A 22,106-nucleotide genomic window follows, 5' to 3' on the forward strand; every position below is an offset into this window, starting at 1 on the left:
AATCAGCTGTTAGCTGCGGCGCTAGCATGTCGTGATCACTAGGTAACGTTAGCTTGCTGCTATAGGCCATGGCCCGGCGCGGGGTAGCTTCAGCTCCTCGCGCGCCGCCGCGAGCTCGCTTCTGGTCGCGTGCGCCGTTAGCTCTGCGTCTCGCGAGCAGGGGCAGTAGCGCCCGAACGGTTGGAGCGGCCGTTAGCTTAATGCTACTCTGTTGAACGTGCTTTGATTATAACATGTTTTACACTCTTGACTACGACGTCATCCTTGACAGGGGATGTTCGTCGACCCTGCCCTGAGCCTGGACGGGGATTGCGTCAACAAAGAGGACTGTAGCGACTGGTTGGAGCGACGACGCTGCCCAGTTCGAGCAACACAGGATCGGCTGTGTTGTCTACGGGGTCTCGAGTCTGCACTTCGCTGATCTACGTTCCGGGTAGGACAAGGTTTGACCAGACCTTATAACACGTCTTCTGGTTTAACTTTTCTAAATGTTTTGTGAATAACGATGTTTTCCCAAAACGTGTGTTGCTGCAATGCATTTAGGATACGACGCGAGTTATGTGTGAACTGTTTTTGTCACTGGCAGTTAGCTTCTCGGTGCAAATCGGGTTGTTGTTACAGATGTGAAAATGATCTGGTTGTTGTGTGAGAAACATCATGGTGTTTATATGTACCGTGTACTCACAACTAAGGTAACTAACCTATGAAGCTATGCTTAGTGACAAGTGAGTAAAAGAATGTTCTTTTCTCAGCCTGTGATGACAATGAACAGTGTGTTCGCATATTAACAGGTTTTCCTGTTTTAACTGGCCGTATTAAAGGTAAAATAGGAGGATTGTGTTCCCCCCCGGTTCCCTGGGGACTTTTTCATCCTCCTATCAGACATGTTGTGCACTAAATTGTGTCTTTTGTGTGGTAGGGATGCGATGTAACCCTTAGCTTGATTGCTGAGGTTGTGCTAAAACTGCTGGAGAAACTTTATTTTCCTAAAAGAAAAGATTGTTTGGTCACTGTCGTGTGTGCTTAGCAAGGCCTGTGGCCGATACTAATCGAGAATTATGTATTCTCTCATTATGAAAAATGGCGTTCCTCTGTAGAGTGTTTTTGCCATTTTTTGTAGGTGATGATGGGCTGTGTGTGTCATGTGACCTACAACTGGGTTGGACTGGCCACAGAAGCACATGTGTATGTTGGACCGGGGCTCTTAGAGCCCTCTCTATTCTGTGTTTTTTCCTTAGTAAAAATCAGATAGCAGGTTAGCTCATGCGCTGTGTGGAGCTGTCAAACGCTTCATAGAGCTGACTATGACTGTGTCATATTCTCTTTTTGTCATTACATCGTATCATGGGTGTGGGGTCGTAAAGGGGTGAACTGGTAACCTTTCCTCTCCCCCTTGTTTCTGTCGGTCAGGGGTACACCCCCTGTCCTTCAAGGTTCCCGTCACGTGGCGGTTCGGCACGTTACGGGGGGGGGGGGGGGGAGGGAGTTTCCTGGTCCCACAGCCTGGTATATTGGGCGTGTGCACCGCAGGAATTCCCCCGCCATAGAGTACGTCACCGTGCACGTCTCTGTTGGTAGGACTTCCGTGTGCTGTTCAGGTCCATGTGATGGATCTGTTTCAGGGGGGTGGTCAGGGCTCCTCCTCACCAAGCGCCTATTCGGGCCTTCTGTGAGTTCGGACTCCTTCTTCCATGTGAGGGAGCCTCCATCAGAGTACAGAGCCTTCCTCCTCAGATTGTCAAAGTGAGTGGACCCTCTAGAAGGTGTCCTATTCTATTGTATATGTATTCGATTCAATTCGATTATTGAGTGTGTATGGGTTCAGTGCCTCTTCCCCGGAGAGCCCTAAAACCAATTTTTTACATGGCTCAAGGTGCAATATATTCTTTTCAATCTGTACAGCTCGCGTGGGAAGTCTCTCTGGGGATCCCCGTCTCCTTCCTATGGGAGGGTGGTGGGATGTAAAAATGTGAACCATTTTTACCCCCGGCTGTGTAGACTGGGATACATACTGTTGATGCTTCCTTCTTTTCTATTCAAAAAGTGTTGGAGTTAGGAAGTGTCACACCCCTCTTGTCGTTCCCCTGGGCGCCTTGGGGATTCAATGACAGGTCTAAATAGCCTATTCATTGATGGGGGTGTGTCCCGACGCACGTATAGTGCTAGCTCGCTGTAAACAGGCGACTGACTGGCACGCCTTGGTTGCTTGTGGTTAAAACGGCGTTTTTATAAAGCAACTGAGATGGGGGTTTTTCCTCTTCCGACGACCAAATCCCACGACCTGGGTTGGTTTTCGACGGATTCTCGTTCATGTCTGGGGGATGATGACGGAATGGATCTGAACATATGTAGAGGGGTCTCACGCCCTTGGGGTGGGCCACCAGGCGCGGTTCGCCCGAACGTCTGGGTGGCGCCTTCTTTTCATGTTAAGATCGACACGCATATCTGCCCTTTCTCCTCGAGTAGGCATGTCGGCGTGGTTAGGGCACGGGACTGGTTCTGGTCATGCTGGTCCGGATCAGTTGAACCCGTTGTCCGCCGGGGATGCAGATCTGCTGTTCTGGTACCCTGAGGGACTTGGGCTTTTTTCAGGGGGAAAAATGCCAGGTCGGTCCGGGTGTCACAGGGTTAAGCGCTATGGAGACCCTGGTTGGGTACGTTTTTACTCAGCACTGTCGTAATGGCTTACGGCCATGCCATTCTGTACACGCTCGATCTCGTCGGATCTCGGCCGCTACACAGGTTGGTCCTGGTTAGTACTTGGTTGGGAGACCGCCTGGGAATACCAAGTACGGTGTGCTTAGGGGCTGGTTCTCCATTCTTTTTCGCTCCTCTCTCACGCATGGCGAAGAGGGGCCTGTGGGGGTGGTTTTTGACCTCCTCTGGTGACCCTGTGCTTCCCGTACCGCCAGGCCCGGTCCGAAGTAATGTTTCGTCGACCCGTAGGCCTGGGTTAACCCTTTTTTGGAAACTGAAACACTTGTACTGCGGTATAGCCGTTGTATACCCGCAGGTGTGTTTTGGAGTTTTTTCTTGAGGGGTTATAGGAACAACCACCGCATTGGGTAACACCAGGGTGGTTGATTCCCTGGTGTGTTGGAGCAGTGTCAACTCCCGGGTTCACCGTTGAGGGTGCCCCTGCACGTTCATGACGTCTGCCAATCGTGTCAGCCTTCTCTGCCTCGACCCCTCTGGGTGGGGGTTTTTAAATGGAGGCTTGGTCATGCAACACCGCCAGCTTACGCTCCCTCCGCCGGGGCGGCTGTGTTCAGCTGTCCCCTCTGGCGCCTGTCTCGTCACGCAGTCTCCAGGCTAGGGTTAATAGCCTGTTGCCTGGTTTTTCCCTGGTGCGCTGCCTGCTTCTGTTGGTTAACCTTTTTTGTGTGCTTACGGCCATGCTGACTGCCTGTTGCAGGGTCAGTGTGCCAGGCAGTGTACTATTGGGGGGACGGGGCCTGCTCGGCTGAGGGGCCTTTGTCCGAATACGCTGGCGATGTGGGGGGCGGGGCACTACGTGCCCACCTGGTGGGGTCTTGATGCTGGCATCATGGACTTCTCCGGGCCCCCATTCCAGGGAGTCCAGTCCTTTTGGTGGGTCTGGGTCTTCCTTCGCGCTCCGCTGCTACAGCCTTGCCACGGGGTTGGGTTTGCCCTTGACCCCGTGATTCTGGGGGCAGTAACGAGGTTGTTCCTCTGTTCATTCCCGGGTGGCATGCGGGTTGTGCGTGTGTGTAGTCGTGGGGTCAAGCCACGGTCTGCTCACCCTGTGCGTTGAGTTGCTTGAGTGCCTCTTCGCACGGTCGGGTCCGTCGCCCTCCCGTGAAGCCCCTAATAGGGGGGGTGCCCTCCATTAGGGTGGGTCGGGGGGGCTCGGCCCTCCCTGTTCTGATGGTTGTGGGGGGCTGTCAGCGGGGTGTTTTTGTCGGCCGTTGGCTCTCGCTCGGCCTCCCTTGTGCAGAGAGCGATGCCGAGCGAGAGCGAATACGAAACAGAACGTTAGGTTATGACTATAACCAAGTTCTGTTAGTATAGCGACGCTCGGCATCCGACGCCGCTGCAGCCTTTGACCTCGCCTTGTGGCGAAAGCTTGGGAAGGAGGCGAGTGGGTGGCCCTACCCCTGCTTATATGGGTAAGCTGATAGGGGTGTGGTCAGACGAATATTGGGATTAAAGGAACATTTGTGGTCTTTATTCAGTGCGCGTGCACATATGCGAGATAGTGCAGAGAGCGATGCCGAGCGTCGCTATACTAACAGAACTTGGTTATAGTCATAACCTAACGATATTTATACTCACTAACTCTTTCAATACAAGATACTTTAACAAGATACTTTAATGCCACACAACAATAAATAACAACTAATAAAAACGTAACTACACTAGCGTTATAAGAGCTAACATTGCTACCTACCGTACAAGTGCATTGGTTTAGTGCATTTCCTACTTCCGGTTGCTACTGAGCGGACATGTTTGTGCGGACCTGTTCTCCCAAACTGGTAAGCAAATGACTGTTTTCATGTTTTCATTTTTACGTTATTTTCATTTTTACGTTATTATTATTATTATTATTATTATTATTATTATTATTATTATTATTATTATTATTATTATTATTATTATTATTATTATTATTATTATTATTATTATTATTATTATTATTATTATTATTATTATTATTATTATTATTATTATTATTATTATTATTATTATTATTGTTATTATATTTTTTTTTTTTTTTTTTTTTTTTTTTTTTTTTTTTAAACATTGATCTTAACTGATCACTGTGACTTTATTGCTTTTATCGTTATATATGCCTATGTTTGTGTACAGCACTTTGAGCTACATGACATGTATGAAAGGTGCTTTATAAATACTTACTTACTTACTTACTTACTTACTTACTTACTTACAACAATGGTTGGTGGTAATTGTTTTTGGTACAGATGTTAAGCACTGGTTACATCAAACATGAAACAGACATCAAACATCAAAAACGTCAAAAACGCCCCCCTCCCACCTCCCAATCCCACATTAAATACATATATACATGAATACATAACAGTGTCAGTCAGTGACAGATGCTTGCCTGTCTGTGCAAAGGGGGGCGGGCCAGGGTGTTCAGTGTTCGGACTGCTGTGGGGAAAAAACTGTTTGTGAAGCGTGTGTGTCTGGTTAGGATGGACCTGTAGCGACCTGAGGGCATGTGCTGGAATAAGCGGTGTGCTGGGTGAGAGGGGTCGTTGACTATTTTAACAGAGCGGGTGACTGTGCGTGAGGTGTAGAATAGATGGAGTCCAGAGAGGGGAGGGGACAGCCAATTATTTTGGAGGCTGTCTTGATGATGCGTTGGAGTTTGTGTTTGGTGTGTTTGTCAGAGGAACCGTACCAGACGGTGATGGATGAGGTGAGGATACTTTGAATTATGGCAGTGTAAAATTGGACCAGCAGGTGTTGTTGGACTCTGTACTTCCTCAGTTGTCTGAGGAAGTACAGGCGCTGCTGGGCCTTTTTGATGATGGCAGTGGTGTTAATGTCCCATTTGAGTTTATTGCTGATGTGGGTGCCGAGGAACTTGAATGAATCAGTTAGGGTTATGGGTTGGTCTGCGATGGTTATTGGGAGTATGGGTGTTTTTTTTGAAGTCCTGAAGTCTATGGCAATTTCCATGGTTTTGGAGGTGTTGAGCAGGAGGTTGTTGGATGCGCACCACCTCACTGCTCTGTCCACCTCCTGCCGGTAAATGGACTCGTCGTTGTTGGAGATGAGGCCCAGGATGGTGGTGTCGTTGGCGTACTTGAAGGCCTTGACTGAGCTGTCCAGGGGGGTGAACTGGTTGGTGTAGAGGGAGAAGAGCCAAGGGGAAAGGACGCAGCCCTGGGGGGCCCCAGTGCTGAGGGTCAGAGGGCGGGATGATTTGTTGTTTACTTTGACTGTTTGGGTTATATTGGTGAGGAAATTGAGGATCCAGTGGTTGATGGTGGGGTTGATGTCAATGTCCTGTAGCTTATGGAACAGATTATTGGGGGAGATGGTGTTAAAAGCTGAGCTGAAGTCAATAAACAGAATACGGGTGTACTAGGTGTTGGGGGTTTCCAGGTGCTGTAGAGTGTGGTGGAGAGCCAGGTTGATGGCGTCCTCTACTGACCTGTTGGTCCGGTATGCAAACTGGTGTGGGTCCATGTGGGGTTCTGTGGCGGTTCTGAGGTAGTCCAGGACCAGATGTTCAAATGATTTTATTGCTACTGATGTAAGGGCTATAGGTCTGTAGTCATTGAGACAGGTTATTTTGGTGGTTTTGGGGACTGGGATGATGGTGGATTGCTTAAAGCACTGAGGGACTGAACAGAGTTGTAGGGATGTATTGTATATGTCAGTGAAGACGGGGGCCCGGAGGCTTTCCTTTTATTGGTCTTTTTGAAGACAGCTCTCACTTTGTCCTCGTGGATGATGAAGGGGACGGGGGGGGGCGGGGAGTGGGGGAACAGGTGGTGATGAGGCCTGGTTGTCGAACCGGGCAGAGAAGTGGTTGAGCTTGTCAGGGAGGTCCGGGTCATCATCTGTAGGTGCGGGGGGGGGGGGGGGGGGGGGGGGGGGGGGGCGGGGGCGTTTTTTGTCGTTTGTTATTTCCTGTAGGGTTTTCCAGACTGCTCTGGGATTGTTGGCAGCGAATTGATCTTCCAGTTTTTTTGCATGATTTGATTTGGCCTGCCTGATGGCAGACCGTAGTTTATATTTTGCAGATTTGTACTGCTCTTTATTTCCATTTATGTAGGCTGTGTTCTTTTCTTTACGTAGTGATGCTATGTCCTTGTTGAACCAGGGTTTATTGTTTCCATGTGATGTGACGGTCTTAGTGGGGATGCACATCTCCACACAAAACCGGATATATGACGTCACGGTTGTTGTGTATTCATCCAGTGAGTCGCACGTGGATTTGAGAGAGTCCCAAAGAGTGCACTCCAGACAGCCTTTCAGAGTGTCGACTGCCTCTGGGGACCAGATTTCGCGTGTTGTTTTTTTGGATTTGACCGTTTTCAGTTTTTGCCGGTATGTTGGGATGAGGAGCAACATCGCATGGTCGGATTTGCCCAGCGGAGCTCTCGGGAAAGCACGGTAAGCGGCTGATATAGTGCTGTAGCCGTTGTTAGGTGTAGCATGTCATAATCTATAACCCTGGCTCTAGAAAACATCATAGACTTGGTTTTACTAGCATTAAGCACTAACTTGAGCTTAGCTAGAGCATTTTGGAGAGTGTCAAACGCAAGCTGCAGGTTCACAATAGCTTCCTGAACAGTATCTGCAATGCAGTAGACAACTGTATCATCCGCATAAAGATGAGCCTGACAACCTGCTAGTGTTGAAAGACTAGAAACAATATGATTAATATAGATTGTAAAGAGGACCGGCCCCAATACCGAACCCTGTGGTACACCCTTAGACAATGGCAGGAAATCAGATTGAAAGTTACCTGCATTCCCAGATGTATACCCTATTGGTCATAATATAAGTTACAATAAATATAGACAATATAAAATATGACTAAAAGTAAACAGTATACACAAAGGTGCAGATGATGGTCTGTCTAGGGATGGGTATTGTTAGGATTTTATCGATACTACTACTCTTATCGATACTGCTTAACGGTTCGGTACTTTGTCGATACTCTTATCGGTTCTTTTTGATAATTTTTTTGCAAGAAAAAAAGACAATTAATTAAGAACAGAATCAACATTGCTTTATTATTAATACAACTTTATAAATAAGTATTATAAATAAATATAATTTCTTCAGCAACAGCAGCAGCAATGTTCTTTTATATAACTTTATAAATAAATATAATAAATTAATATAATTTCTTCAGCAACAGCAGCAACAATGTTTTAAATGTGTCTGACTCTGAATTATAGACTTTTTATAATAAACAACAAATGCAAAAGGCTAACAGAAGTTCAAACATTAAAGATTAAAGAACCTAGAAAATTATCCTAACAGTTCTTATGCAGAACAAATCAACATATCTGCCTTCTCCGGCAGGAGTCGGGATCTCTCCTGACTTATAGTGTCCCCGGCTGTAGAAAATACCCTCTCACTGGGGGTGGAGGAGGCTTGGACACAGAGGTAGGTGGTTGCAAGCTGTGTCAGCAGGGGCAGAGTGCTTCTCTTTTCCCACCACCACATAGCAGGGGCTTCTGACATGGGCCATAAAACAACTTGGACTTCTCCGCCGGCCTCGCTACATCCACAGAAGCACTCAGAGGAAGTTTGTTTACTCCCAGTTTGGACACCCAACTATCCCATCCATCTGCTCAGCTGATCGCCGTGTCGCACATCTGACGCATCATCAGATCTCTGTTACAGCTGGCGCTAGTAGCTCGGGAAACCCTGCGAGACCTCTGCAGAATAGTATGGGGAGTATCGCGAGAGCAATACTCACAAAGGATTTTAGAAAACGTGGAGTGGATTTTAGCCTACTCCGGCCCTTACAGCGACACACTCCCAGCACTCCTGCCCCTGTTCACATGACCAGTTTTGCTCTCCTCAACACTCGGTCCCTCAACAACAAATCCCACTACATCAATGACATCATCTTGACCATAAATTTGACTTTACCTGCCTTGTCGAGACTTGGCAGATACCAAATGAGTTCCTAACACTCAACCAGGCCACCCCACCAGGCTACACATACCTTCAACAACCCTGTGTTGGTAAGCAGGGTGGTGGACTTGCTGTTCTCCATCGTACCTGTTTCAAGATTAAGGCTGTCCCCACCCCTCCTGCTACATCATTTGAATGCCTTGCCTTCAAACTGCTTGGCCCCCAGCCTGTGCTTGTCATCCTGATCTACCGTCCCCCCCCTCCCTCCCCTGTGTTTATTTCAGAATTATCTGACCTACTCACCTCTGTCAGCTCATCCATCTCCTCAATTCTCCTCCTTGGCGACTTCAACATTCACGTTGACAACATCACCGCCTCCGACGACCTCCTGTCCCTCCTTGACTGCCACAATCTCACCCAGCATGTAGATTTCCCCACCCACACCAGAGGCCACATACTGGACCTGGTGTGTTCCACCGAGACCATCACTCCCTCCAATCTCAGTGGCGTGGACCTCCGCGTTGCTGATCATCTTGCCGTCAAGTTCTCAGTTTCTCTCCCCTCCTCCCCTGGCCGCCCACAGCGCCCCATGACGTACAGGAACATAAAAAACATCACCCCCACTGACCTCACCAACGCCCTGAGCTCCCACCTCGCTCATGATCCTCAGCTGCTCTCAACCATTGAGTTGGTGAACACCTACAACACAGCCCTAGCTGCCACCCTGGACTCCCTCGCACCCCTCAAAACCCGCACTGTCACATTTACACACTCCACCCCCTGGTACACCCCTGAGCTCCGCTCCATGAAAGCCAAGGGCCGCCAGTTGGAGAGGCGCTGCAGGAAAACAGGCCTCGCTGTCCATGCCCAGGCCTACTCTGACCACATAATTTCCTACCGACTTGCCCTCACCCAAACCAAGTCCTCCTTCTACTCTGATATCATCTCCAAAGGCCAAGGGAATTCCAAAGCCCTCTTCTCCACCATCACCAAACTCCTCAAGCCCCCCGACAACCCCCTCCAGACCACCTCCTCTGATCTCTGCAACAGATTCACGGAATTCTTCCAAAACAAAATCGACGCCATCTACCAGCAGCTCCAGTCTACTCCTGTGTCCCCCACACCTCCGATTGCTAAACATGACCCTCTGCCCCATCCCACCCACTCCTTTTCAACCTTCTCTCTGGTGGACACCGACTCCATTACGAAGCTGGTGTCGGGCTCTAAATCTTCCACCTGCTCTCTGGACCCCATGCCCACCACCCTGGTGAAGGCTGGCCTGCCTGCCCTCTGTCCTCTCATAGTAGACATCATTAACTCATCCCTGTCCACTGGCTCCGTCCCTGCTGACTTAAAGGTGGCAGCAGTCACCCCAATTCTAAAAAAAAACCCGGTCTGGACCCCGATAACCTCAACAACTTCCGCCCCATCTCAAACCTCCCCTTCCTCAGCAAGGTCCTCGAGCGCGCAGTAGCCGCCCAGCTACAGAGTCACATGGCCTACCATGACCTGTTTGAACCACTCCAGTCTGGGTTCAGGGCTAAACACAGCACCGAGACCGCCCTGATCAAGGTGACAAATGACCTCCTCATGGCTGCTGATGCTGGCTGCATCAACATCCTCATCCTCCTGGACCTCTCAGCTGCCTTTGACACCATCTCACACTCAATCCTCCTAGACCGCCTGGAAAGTGTCCTTGGCATCACTGGTACCCCCTTGTCCTGGTTCACATCCTACCTTACCAACAGGTGGCAGTATGTTTCCCTCGGGGGCTCCAGGTCAGCTCCAGCACTTGTTAAACAGGGTGTTCCCCAGGGTTCGGTGCTAGGTCCGCTCCTTTTTATGATTTACCTCCTCCCACTCAGTGACATCATAAGGAAACACGGCCTCCACTTCCACTTCTATGCAGACGACACACAGCTTTACCTCCACACCAAACCCTCTGCTCCCCTTCCTCCCCCCTCCCTCACTGCCTGCCTCCAGGACATAAAAACATGGATGACCACCAACTTCCTCCAACTCAATAGTAAGAAGACCGAACTCATAGTTGTAGCCTCCCCAGCCCTCCTCCAAAAGATCGACCACCTTGTCCTCTCCGTGGATGGCTACTCCATCTGCCCCTCCACAGAGGTAAGGAACCTGGGCGTAATACTGGACTCCACCCTCTCATTTCACCCTCACGTCAAGTCTGTCACCAGATTCGCCTTCTTCCACCTCAGAACCATCTCCCGCCTCCGCCCCTCACTCTCCGACACCTCAGAGGAAACACTCATTCACGCCTTCATCACTTCCCGCCTCGACTACTGTAACGGAATCCTTTTTGGTGCCTCCAAGAAGGTTCTGGATCGCTTACAGTACGTCCAAAACTCTGCTGCGAGGGTCCTCACGCGCACCAAACCCTGGCAGCACATCACCCCCACCCTGCAAAAACTCCACTGGCTCCCCATCGACTACCGAATCCCCTACAAGATCCTCCTCCTCACCTACAAATCCCTGCACGGGTTGGCCCCTTCCTACCTGACCAACCTACTCCACCCCTACACTCCAGCACGAGGCCTCCGATCCTCCAACTCCGACCTCCTCACCATCCCCCGCACCAGGCGTTCCACACTGGGAGACCGAGCTTTCGCTGCAGCTGCCCCCAGACTGTGGAACTCCCTCTCCCCCCTCATCCAAGGCTCTGACACCATCAACCTCTTCAAAACCAAGCTAAAAACCCACCTGTTCACACTTGCCTTCACGCAACACGGCCCCGCTCCCAAGTAGCCCACCCCTGACTTTTTTCTTAAGCCACAGATTCCGTTGTTTTGTTTTGTTGTTTGTTTGTTTGTTAATTTCAACCACTTCATCCAATTGGACAGAACTTGCCTCCTTTTTATTTTATTTTTTATCTCTTTTATCTTATTTGTTTTTTCTTGTTGTTACTATACACAGATCTTTTATGTATTTTATTATATTTTTTCAATTTTATTTCTTATTTTTTCCATCCTTTCCTTGTACAGTGTCCTTGAGTCTGAGAAAGGCGCTTCTCTCTTAAAATCCAATCTATTATTATTATTATTATTAGGCCTTTGTAGAGTTGGAGTTCGTGATCAACTCGCTCTCTGACAGACCAGGTGTTCTGCTGCATGGTGGTCCTCAGCTCCATGTCTTCATCAGCAAACAGCTCTTCCAAAGGCATTGGGGTGGCTGTCTCCTCCTCCTTCTTCTGACTCCTGTTGCTGCTGGTCTGTGTGGTCCTGCTCCTCTGTGTGGTCCTGCTCCTCTGTGTGGTCCTGCTCCTCTGTGTGGCCCTGCTCCTCTGTGTGGTCCTCCTCCTCTGTGTGGTCCTGCTCCTCTGTGTGGTCCTGCTCCTCTGTGTGGCCCTGCTCCTCTGTGTGGTCCTGCTAGAGCTGCCGCGGTTACCGCAATACCGCGGTATCGCTGTTATCGCACCACTGCTTATAACCGGGGCAGAGAGTCAGGAAACATGGAAGAGTACAAGACAACAGTCTACACTCTGCGCAAGGCTGTTAAACTTGCTAAGAGGACGTATGCCGACAAGATGGAGGCACAAATGGCACAGAATGACACAAGAGGCTTATGGCAGGGACTGAGGGCTATAACTGACTACAAAGTCAGCGCCCCCTCAATGGGGAGCGACGACGCCTCCCTTGCGGACCAGCTCAACACCTTCTACGCGCGGTTTGGTGCAAACAGTGGCACTGCTAGCCCAACGGCTAGTGACGTCACTGGTGCGCCGGCTGTTGTGGAGGGGGGGGGGAATCCGCGGGGACGCGGGGACGCTCTCTCATTGACGGTACACAGTGTGAGAAGAGCATTTATGCAGGTGAACACCAGGAAGGCTGCTGGCCCAGATGGGTGCCAACCAGCTTGCCCCGGTGTTCACCGCCATATTTAATCAATCCCTGGCAGAGTCAGTGGTCCCTGCCTGCTTCGAGATGTCTACCATCATCCTTGTACCGAAGAAACCCTCCCCAACATGTCCAAATGACTACAGACCGGTGGCACTCACCTCTGTGGTCATGAAATGTTTCGAGAGGCTGGTCAAGGACCACATTTGTGCCTCCCTCCCCAGTGATATGGACCCTATGCAATTTGCATACAGGACAAACAGGTCCACTGACGACGCGGTCTCCCAGGTACTGCACAGCACCCTCTCCCACCTTGACCGTCAGAAGGGGGGCTATGTGAGACTGTTGTTCATTGACTACAGCTCAGCGTTCAACACCATAGTCCCCACCAGACTGGTGGACAAGCTGATCGAGCTGGGTTTGAGCTCCGCCCTGAGCGCCTGGGTACTGGACTTTCTGAGTGAAAGACCCCAGGCGGTCAGGGTGGGGGGTCAGACCTCCAACACCATCACCCTGAGCATCGGGTCCCCCCAGGGCTGTGTTCTAAGCCCCCTGCTGTACTCACTCTACACACACGATTGTGTGGCCAAGTTCAGCTCCAACTCCATAGTGAAGTTCGCAGACGACACAGTGGTGGTGGGGCTGATCTCGGACAACGACAAGAAGGCCTACCGGGAGGAGGTTGAGGTACTGGAACGCTGGTGCCAGGACAACAGCCTGCTCCTGAACATTGGTAAAACCAAGGAGCTGATTGTGGATTATAGGAGAGGACAGCAGGAGACACACACACCACTGATGATTAACGGGGCTACCGTGGACAGGGTGAGCAGCTTTAAGTACCTGGGGGTCCACATCTCAGAGGATCTGACATGGTCAACACACATAGACACAGTAGTAAAGAAGGCGAAACAGCGCCTCTACCACCTGAGACAGTTAAGGAAGTTCAGAGTATCGGGGAAGATACTCCAGTCCTTCTACTCAGGAGCTGTAGAGAGCATCTTGACCGGAAACATCACTGCCTGGTATGGAAACAGCACGGCACAGGACAAGAAGGCCCTACAGAGAGTGGTGCGCTCAGCCGAGCGTACCACGGGTATTGCGCTACCTCCCCTGCAGGTTCTATACAACAAGAGGTGCAAATCCAGAGCCTGCAGGATAATGAAAGACCCCCACCACCCCAATAACAGTCTGTTCCAACTGCTGAGGTCAGGCAGACGCCTGCGAACCCCAGCTACTAGGACAGAGAGGCTTAGGCTCAGCTTCTTCCCCCAGGCCATCAGAGCCTTGAACAATGAACATTGAGTGCCACAGAACACTGAACTATCCACACACAAGCACACATGAGCACACACACGACACGCACGCTGTGCACGCTCACACACTAGCAGCCACTTTAACACTTTAACATGAGCGGGCACACACTCATGCCGCACACACGCACACTTATGGCCAAAAGGAAAGGCCACTTTAAATTAGTATAACAACAGGAACAGTGTATTGCACTACTAAAGCTACCTAGCATGTCCTATATGCTCTGTAAATAATAAATGTACAGACACCGAGATGTCACACCATGTTACCTGTTACCTGTTTATTGCACAATGTTTTTTTTTTTAGTGGATTCTTATATGTTGTACCACTGTAATGCACATCGTCGCGGGCAAGACCACCCGCATTTCATTGTATACTTGTATGCCGTGACAAATAAAACTCTTGACTTGACTTGACACGTCACGCCCACTGCAGCGTTTGACTGAATACCGCATCAACGCTGTTTTTTATAATAATACTCTCAACCAAAGCAATGCAAGGGAAACATTTTTATTGACAGTCGAATCTGCCAATTACGTCACACCGCTTGCACCCGCCTCTGCTGTTAACACCAATCGGCAAGCGCCTATTCGGTTTTTACTTCCTGGATGTTAGCCATTGATCACAACAAGGCTAATAACATTAGCTCCCCGCCGGAGTGGACTACCAGAGCTCCAGACCACAGGAGTACTAAACGAGGCATAATGATTTTACTGCTACGAATGTTATAATAAAAGCCCTTCGTTCTATACACTTGTCTGATTGAAAACTTTATTAACAGACCGCAGAATGTGCACAACTCAGCACGCTCTGAGCAAAGGAAGGAACTGAGATATGAATTGAGTAATGCTTGCCTTGCTATGATCCGGTAAATACGCTGATGTTATTGAACTTGTAACTATATAACGTTAATGCCACAAAACGAATGCCTTTGTTAATCAAGTAGTAACTTTATAATAATAAGAAGAAGAAGAAAGGGTCGGGGGGGGGGGGGGGGGTAACCACCGGGGGCTACCAGCCTACCGCCCCTGCCCGCGACACCAGTGAACGGCGCACGACCAGAGGGGAGACTTCGAATCCGTGTTTCACTTTCAATAACGAATGCGTGCTTGCCGAATCCCAAACAATATTCATGCTGCAAAGTCATCCTCTAAAGATAGACATTTAGACTAGAGACAGGCTATATGCTATAAAGAGTAGACTACTGTATATGCTATATATAAAAAAAAATGCATTCCAACGGTTATATTGCGGCGGTATGAAATATTACGCAAATTTGTGCGGTAAGGAAAATATCAATACCGCGGCAGCTCTAGGTCCTGCTCCTCTGTGTGGTCCTGCTCCTCTGTGTGGTCCTGCTCCTCTGTGTGGTCCTGCTCCTCTGTGTGGTCCTGCTCCTCTGTGTGGCCCTGCTCCTCTGTGTGGTCCTGCTCCTCTGTGTGGTCCTGCTCCTCTGTGTGGTCCTGCTCCTCTGTGTGGTCCTGCTCCTCTGTGTGGTCCTGCTCCTCTGTGTGGTCCTGCTCCTCTGTGTGGTCCTGCTCCTCTGTGTGGTCCTGCTCCTCTGTGTGGTCCTGCTCCTCTGTGTGGTCCTGCTCCTCTGTGTGGTCCTCCTCCTCTGTGTGGTCCTGCTCCTCTGTGTGGTCCTGCTCCTCTGTGTGGTCCTCCTCCTCTGCTACAGCTGCCTCCCTCAACCGGCCCCAGGTGGCATCATCACTATCCATCTTTCCTTTGAACCTGGGGTCCATCGATGTCGCCTCGAGTAGGAAGGCCTGGATTGTCTTGTCCTTGTAACGTCCAGAGAGATCCCCCCAAACCGTCTGTTTAATGCTCGACACAAACAGGGTGTCTTCCTCCTGCACTGTGAAATGGGCTTCAAGTCTCCTGAGGATCGGGAGGATTTGGCCACAGGTGGGAGTTTGTTCACTGGAGACGCACAGCGTGGGTGTGTACATGACACGCATGAGTTGTACAAACTCCTCAGCCTTCTGGAAATCCTGATCTGTCAGCCGGCCCAGTTTGTCCTTTTCCATCGGTTTCCTGAGTCGTGGGTCCATCTGAGCCATATGAAATCCGTTTTTATTATTTTCCAAATTCCATTAAATTTTTTCCCAAATTCCGTTTTTTTCCGTTTTAATATTTCAGAATTCTGTATTTTGCTTTTTATGCTCATTTTACCATCAGAAATAGTGTCTAATAAGTGGGAATGAATAAATGTCCACAATTGAATATGATATAACAGTCAATTTAATGTTTTTAAGTGCTGCAACTCAGAAATACAGTTACATTTTACACAATACTTTTCAAATAATATTGTGACAAAATAAAAATACACATTTCAAGTGTAAACAATAGATACAGCTAGCTACTACTGACATTATCACAATGTCAGTAGCCTAGCTATATCTATTATATTGTGATGAAATATAGTAATGCATAATTTAGGCACCTTTAGTTTAGTTTATTTCGTTTATAAAGGACAGTGTATAATGACAATCGTTTGCATTAAACAAATGGATGAGTGCACCAGATTTAGCAAGAAGCTATCATTTCCATCTATAGTCCTATGTACTGTAACGTTTCATAGCTATTTAAGTTTATTTAGATTATAAAGGGCAGTGTATAATGACAATCGTTTGCATTAAACAAATGGATGGGTGCACTAGATTTAGCAAGAAGCTATCATGTCCTAACGTTATAGCTATTTAATCACAATAGTGTCGCAAGTGTTTTTGTGGCTCCAGTCCACGGAACGTTGACAGAATTAGCAAAACACCTTATCGCCGGAGGCATAAAAGTCATTAGGATACTGCTCTGCTCTGAATTGAGGGCTTATTGGGGAATTTCTTAGCTTCTTGACGATTGTCATGTACGAAGGTCTAATAATAACAACTGGAGGGCGGCACATGAGCAAAAGCAGCCTCTCTCAGTAAATACGTTCAAATCAAGGTCCCAGGTGTAGGTAAAAGAAGACACAACACAAAACGTTTTCCAAATAGTAAATTATATATTTATGGTGGTAGGGATTCAAACCTCCACCATAAGGCAAAAAGGGGAAAAGGTAGGGGAGGACAAACAATACATACAGGTACACAAACAAACACTTAGTAGTCACAATACCACCACGTGCCCATCATAGGACACCACAGCTATGGGGTTTTAACCCACACTCCATGTGATAAATGGCACCCAGCCACACAGTGTTGCTTTAGGCAACAGATAGGCAAGACGACAGCCTCCTCACTCCACCCTGAAACGTGGCAGTGACTTCCAGCAATGAGGGCCCCGTGTGTGTGTCATCTTCCAGCTTATATTCACTCATCCAACTAACTGCCCACAGGTGTAATCAAGCAGGTGCAATCAGCTCAATCAGGAGGATGAGTGGTCTCTGGGAAGAAAAGAAGAAGCAGCATTAAAGATGACACATCACACCACCAAGAACAACATAACCCAACTCATGATACTAATCTGATGTTCACATGGTCTCCTAATACAGTAACAATGATAATGACCAACCCACGTATGTCACACCTCCCCCCATAAGAGCGAACCCACAGGGTTAGCAAAACATTATCACATATTATCAACCAACATCCGATTAGCACCACAGAACAAAAAGAATAAAAATAGAAATGTCCACAGACAAAACAGCAGCCTACACCATAAACCAAACTAGCCCCACCCCCAGATCTACCCCAGACCTACCCCCTGGACAAGGCATCAGCCACAATATTGTCTACGCCCTTCCTGTGACGAATGACAATATTATAGCCCTGTACCAACAGGGCCCAACGCATCAACCGTTGGTTGTGGTTGTACATCTGAGCTAGAAACACAAGGGGATTGTGGTCCGTGTATATCAGCACTGGAAAAGAGCTAGACCCCACATACACCTCAAAGTGCTGGAGGGCGAGGAGCATCGCCAGCGTCTCCTTCTCAATGGTTGAATAATTCAACTGATGCTGCTTGAATTTCACAGAGAAGTAACACACCAGGTGACGCACACCGCCCTCCCCCTCCTGCAACAGCACAGCCCCAGCCCCAGCAGCACTCGCGTCGACCTCCAACTGAAAAGGAGAAGCAAAGTCAGGGGCCGCCAGAACAGGAGCACTGCACAAGAGGGACTTAGCAGCCTCGAAGGCGCACTGACATTCCGCGGACCACACGAAAGGCACAACGGGACTGCATAAAGAGGTGAGAGGGGCAACCACCACCGAAAAATTACTACAAAAACAACGGTAATAACCCGCCATCCCTAGGAAGCGACGTAACTCGCGCCGCGTGGAAGGGGCCGGATATGCGAGGATCGCCGAGACCTTAGCGTCCACCGGACGGACCTGCCCATGCCCCACCTGCTTGCCCAAGTAGGTCACAATAGCCTTACCGAACTCACACTTAGCGAGGTTCAAGGTCAGAGATGCCTCAGCTAAACGTGCAAACACCACCCCCAAATTAGCAATGTGTTCCTCCCACGTGTCAGAGTACACCACCACGTCATCCAAATACACATTGCATTTAGGCACCCCTCCCAACACCATGTGCATCAGACGCTGAAACGTGGCCGGAGCATTCCTCATCCCGAAGGCCATGACGGTGTACTGCAGAAAATGATCAGGGGTAACAAACGCCGAAATATCTGAGGCCCGCTCCGTCAGGGGAACCTGCCAGTACCCCTTCAAGAGATCGAGCTTTGTGATAAATACAGCGGGCCCAATACTATCTATGCAGTCATCCATCCTGGGCAACGGGAATGAGTCAGGCACCGTCACAGCGTTTACCTTCCGGTAGTCTGTACAAAAATGGGGAGAGCCATCAGCCTTCGGAGCCAAAAGGCAAGGGGAGCTCCATGGACTACGGCTAGATTTAGCCATCCCATTGTCAAGAAGATACAGAGCTTCCTTCCTCATCACCTCCCTCTTCGCCACTGGACAACGATACGCATGCTGCTTGATGGGAGTCGCACTCCCAACGTCAATGTCGTGCTCCAGGACGGAAGTCCTAGATGGCACATCAGAAAATAACACTGGATATGTCAACAACAGTTTCCTCACATCATCTCCCTGTGCCTCGGGCAGGTACAACAGACGAGCCGTGACGTCACTCATGAATTCTGAGTTAGTCAACCGCCCCGTCTGCTGACCCTCGGACAATACCTTTAAATCATCGTCCGGCAGGGGGTGCACACATGACAAGACAACAGCCGGAACAGCTCCCGGGCTCCCAGACTGCACCTCCTGCGTACCCCCACCTGTTCGGGTGAGATATTTCTTTAACATGTTGATATGACACAACCGCGTCTTTCTGCGCCTCTCGGGCGTACATATCACATAATTGGTGTCTGATATTTTCTTCTCCACTCTATAGGGCCCCGAAAACCGGGCAGAGAGCGCTGACCCAGGCATGGGCAGCAAAACCAGCACCTCATCGCCAGCCTCAAACCGCCACGCCACCGCCTTCTTGTCAAACCTCACCTTCATCTCCCCCTGGGCAGAGGCGAGAGCTACCCTAGCCAATGAGGACGCACCGTGGAGACGCTCCTTACAGCGGGAGACAAAATCACACACATTCGACGTGGGAATGGAACCAGACAACATTTTCTCCTTGAGCATCTTCAATGGCCCACGCACACTGTGACCAAACACCAGCTCTGCAGGGCTAAACCCAAGCGACTCCTGTTTAGCATCCCTAATGGCAAACAGTACAAAAGGCACCCCCTCGTCCCAGCCACAACCTGTAATCAATACAGTACTTTTTTAGCATCGCCTTCAGCGTCTGGTGCCAGCGCTCTAGCGCCCCCTGCGATTCAGGATGGTATGCACTTGAAACCGTGTGACTGATACCCAAAGCCTGTAATGACTGATTAAATGTTTTAGCCATGAAATTCGTGCCTTGATCGCTTTGTACAGTTTTTGGTAGCCCGAAAGTAGCAAAAAACCTGTTTAATGCTTTGGTAATTGCAGGGGCTATAATCGTCCTCAAAGGTATGGCCTCAGGAAAACGGGTGGCAAGACACATAATAGTTAACATATATTGGTTTCCCGCCTTTGTTCTAGGTAAAGGGCCCACACAGTCTATGATTACATGCTCAAAAGGTTCCCCAATTGCTGGAACGGGGTGTAGAGGAGCTGGAGGAACCCCCTGATTTGGTTTCCCCACTATTTGACATGTACTGCATGTACCACAAAAGTCTACCACGTCGGCCTTCAAGCCGGGCCAAAAAAAATTCTGCAGTATCCTGTCATAAGTTTTAGATATACCCAAATGCCCCGACCAGATATGCTCATGTGCCAGCATCAAGACATGACGCCTACACTCTACTGGCAACACCACTTGGTGCACCATATTCCAGTCTTCTCCAGACTGCAAGCCCGTCACACCTGGCCTAGCTACCCAGGTGCGCATCAACACTCCCTTTTCCATCAAAAAGGTGTGTTTCTTACTATCAGCAGTACTGGCTACTGCCGCGAAACAGCTTGTTAGTGAAGAATCATTCCGCTGGGCATCAATCAACGCCTGACGTGCCAGTGGCAAGGGCACGTCAGGGAATTTTGACTCCACCCGCGTCCTCTGAACACCACTCACACTCTCCCCCATCGCGCCACTAGATGGCCACCTGTCCCCAGCCAGAGCCTCGCCACAGATAGAATCACCCAGCAACGCTGCTTGATGTCGCTCCCTCTCCTTAGCTCTAGTGACAGCACAAACAGGAAAAACATTTGGGTAACTTTTACTCAATGCATCGCACAGACCCTTAGCCACTGGGGCGTTCACCACCTTCAGAACAGGAATTACCTTTCCCCCCGCTATATCATTCCCCATGATAAAATCAATCCCCGCTATGGGAAAAGACGAACGAACCGCCACGGAAAAACAACCTGTGACTAAATCTGATTGCACATATATCCTATGTAAGGGTGCGGGTGTAAAACTCATTTCGATACCCCGCACAACAGTACTTGACTTGCAAGATGACTCCTCACTCAATGGCAACACATCCGCCAGGATAAAAGACTGCGAAGCACCCGTATCACGAAGGATTCTCACCTCCCGTTGGTCACAGACTTCACCCGACACTGACACAAAACCAGAAAAAATAAAAGGTTCAAAACAACCATCTAGAGGCGGTTAGGTGGTCGAGCGGAGATTGCGTTCGTCACCAGCCCCGGAGCTGTGAGCTTGATTCGCCTGTTCGAATCCAGCTCACAGCTCCGGGGTTGTCACCAGCTTGGCTGGCCGTCTGCACTGATACAATTGGCTGTATCAGTGGGTGGGAGAAGCTGGCGGGGTGGGTCCGGGTCGTTGTAAACAGCGACTCCTACAGTTCGGTCGGGGCGCCTGCTAAGCGCGGATTGGACGTGAGGGGGATAGTGTGGTCCTCCCACACGCTACGCCCTCTCAATGAGAATCCGCGCTGCCAGGTGAAAAGAAGCGGTGATTGGCTGGACGTGTGTCGGAGGAAGCACGTGGTAGCCTCCACTCTCCCAAATGATCTGACTGTGGGGGGTAAAGCGCAGCGACCAGGAAGGGACTGGGAATTGGCATACGACTAACATTGGGATGGGAGAAAAATCGGAGGAAAATGGAGGGGAAAAAAGACCAAAAAAAAAAAAAAAAAAAAAAAAACCATCTGGTTTCTCCTGCTCCTCTGGCCGTGATATAGGGCCAATCAAGCCCACCCCCTTCGGTCTCTGAGCTGGTCCCCTAGCATCTTGCGGATATTTCAATGCGTAACAGTCCGCCACCAAATGACCCATCTTTTTACAATAACTACACACAATGGCCCTCCTAGACGGCGGTGAGCGAGGTCGAAATGGTCGCTTGTCACCTCCTACATACACATCATTTCGCACAGAAACATGTGATCCAGAAACATGTTTGTGGATCATTGCTAACTCGTCACACAAAACTGCAGCTTCCTGGCCGGTAGAAACCTTTCGCTCCTCTAAATGTACTATCATGTGTTCGGGCACAAATTTCTTAAATTGTTCAATGATGATTAACTCGCTCAAAGCCTCGACCCCATCCACCTTACATGCTTCACACCAACGAGTGAACATCGTCCGTTGTTCATGGGAAAATGCCACATGTGTTTGCGAGGGAGCTTTACTTAGTGCCCTAAACCGTTGCCTATACGCTTCCGGCACCAGTTCATATACGCGCAAGACAGCACCCTTCACTTTCTCATATACCATGCTGTCCTCCTTCGATAATAACTGGCATGCGTCCTGAGCCCTACCCGTGAGCTTATATTGCAATAATAGTGCCCACTGGTCCTTCGGCCAATGCGAAGCCCACGCTATCCGCTCAAAATTAGAAAAATATGTCTCCACCTCAGACTCTCGAAAAACA

The sequence above is a fragment of the Notolepis coatsorum genome, assembly GCF_963971535.1.
Source record: "Notolepis coatsorum genome assembly, chromosome: 6".
Lineage (NCBI taxonomy): Eukaryota > Metazoa > Chordata > Actinopteri > Aulopiformes > Paralepididae > Notolepis > Notolepis coatsorum.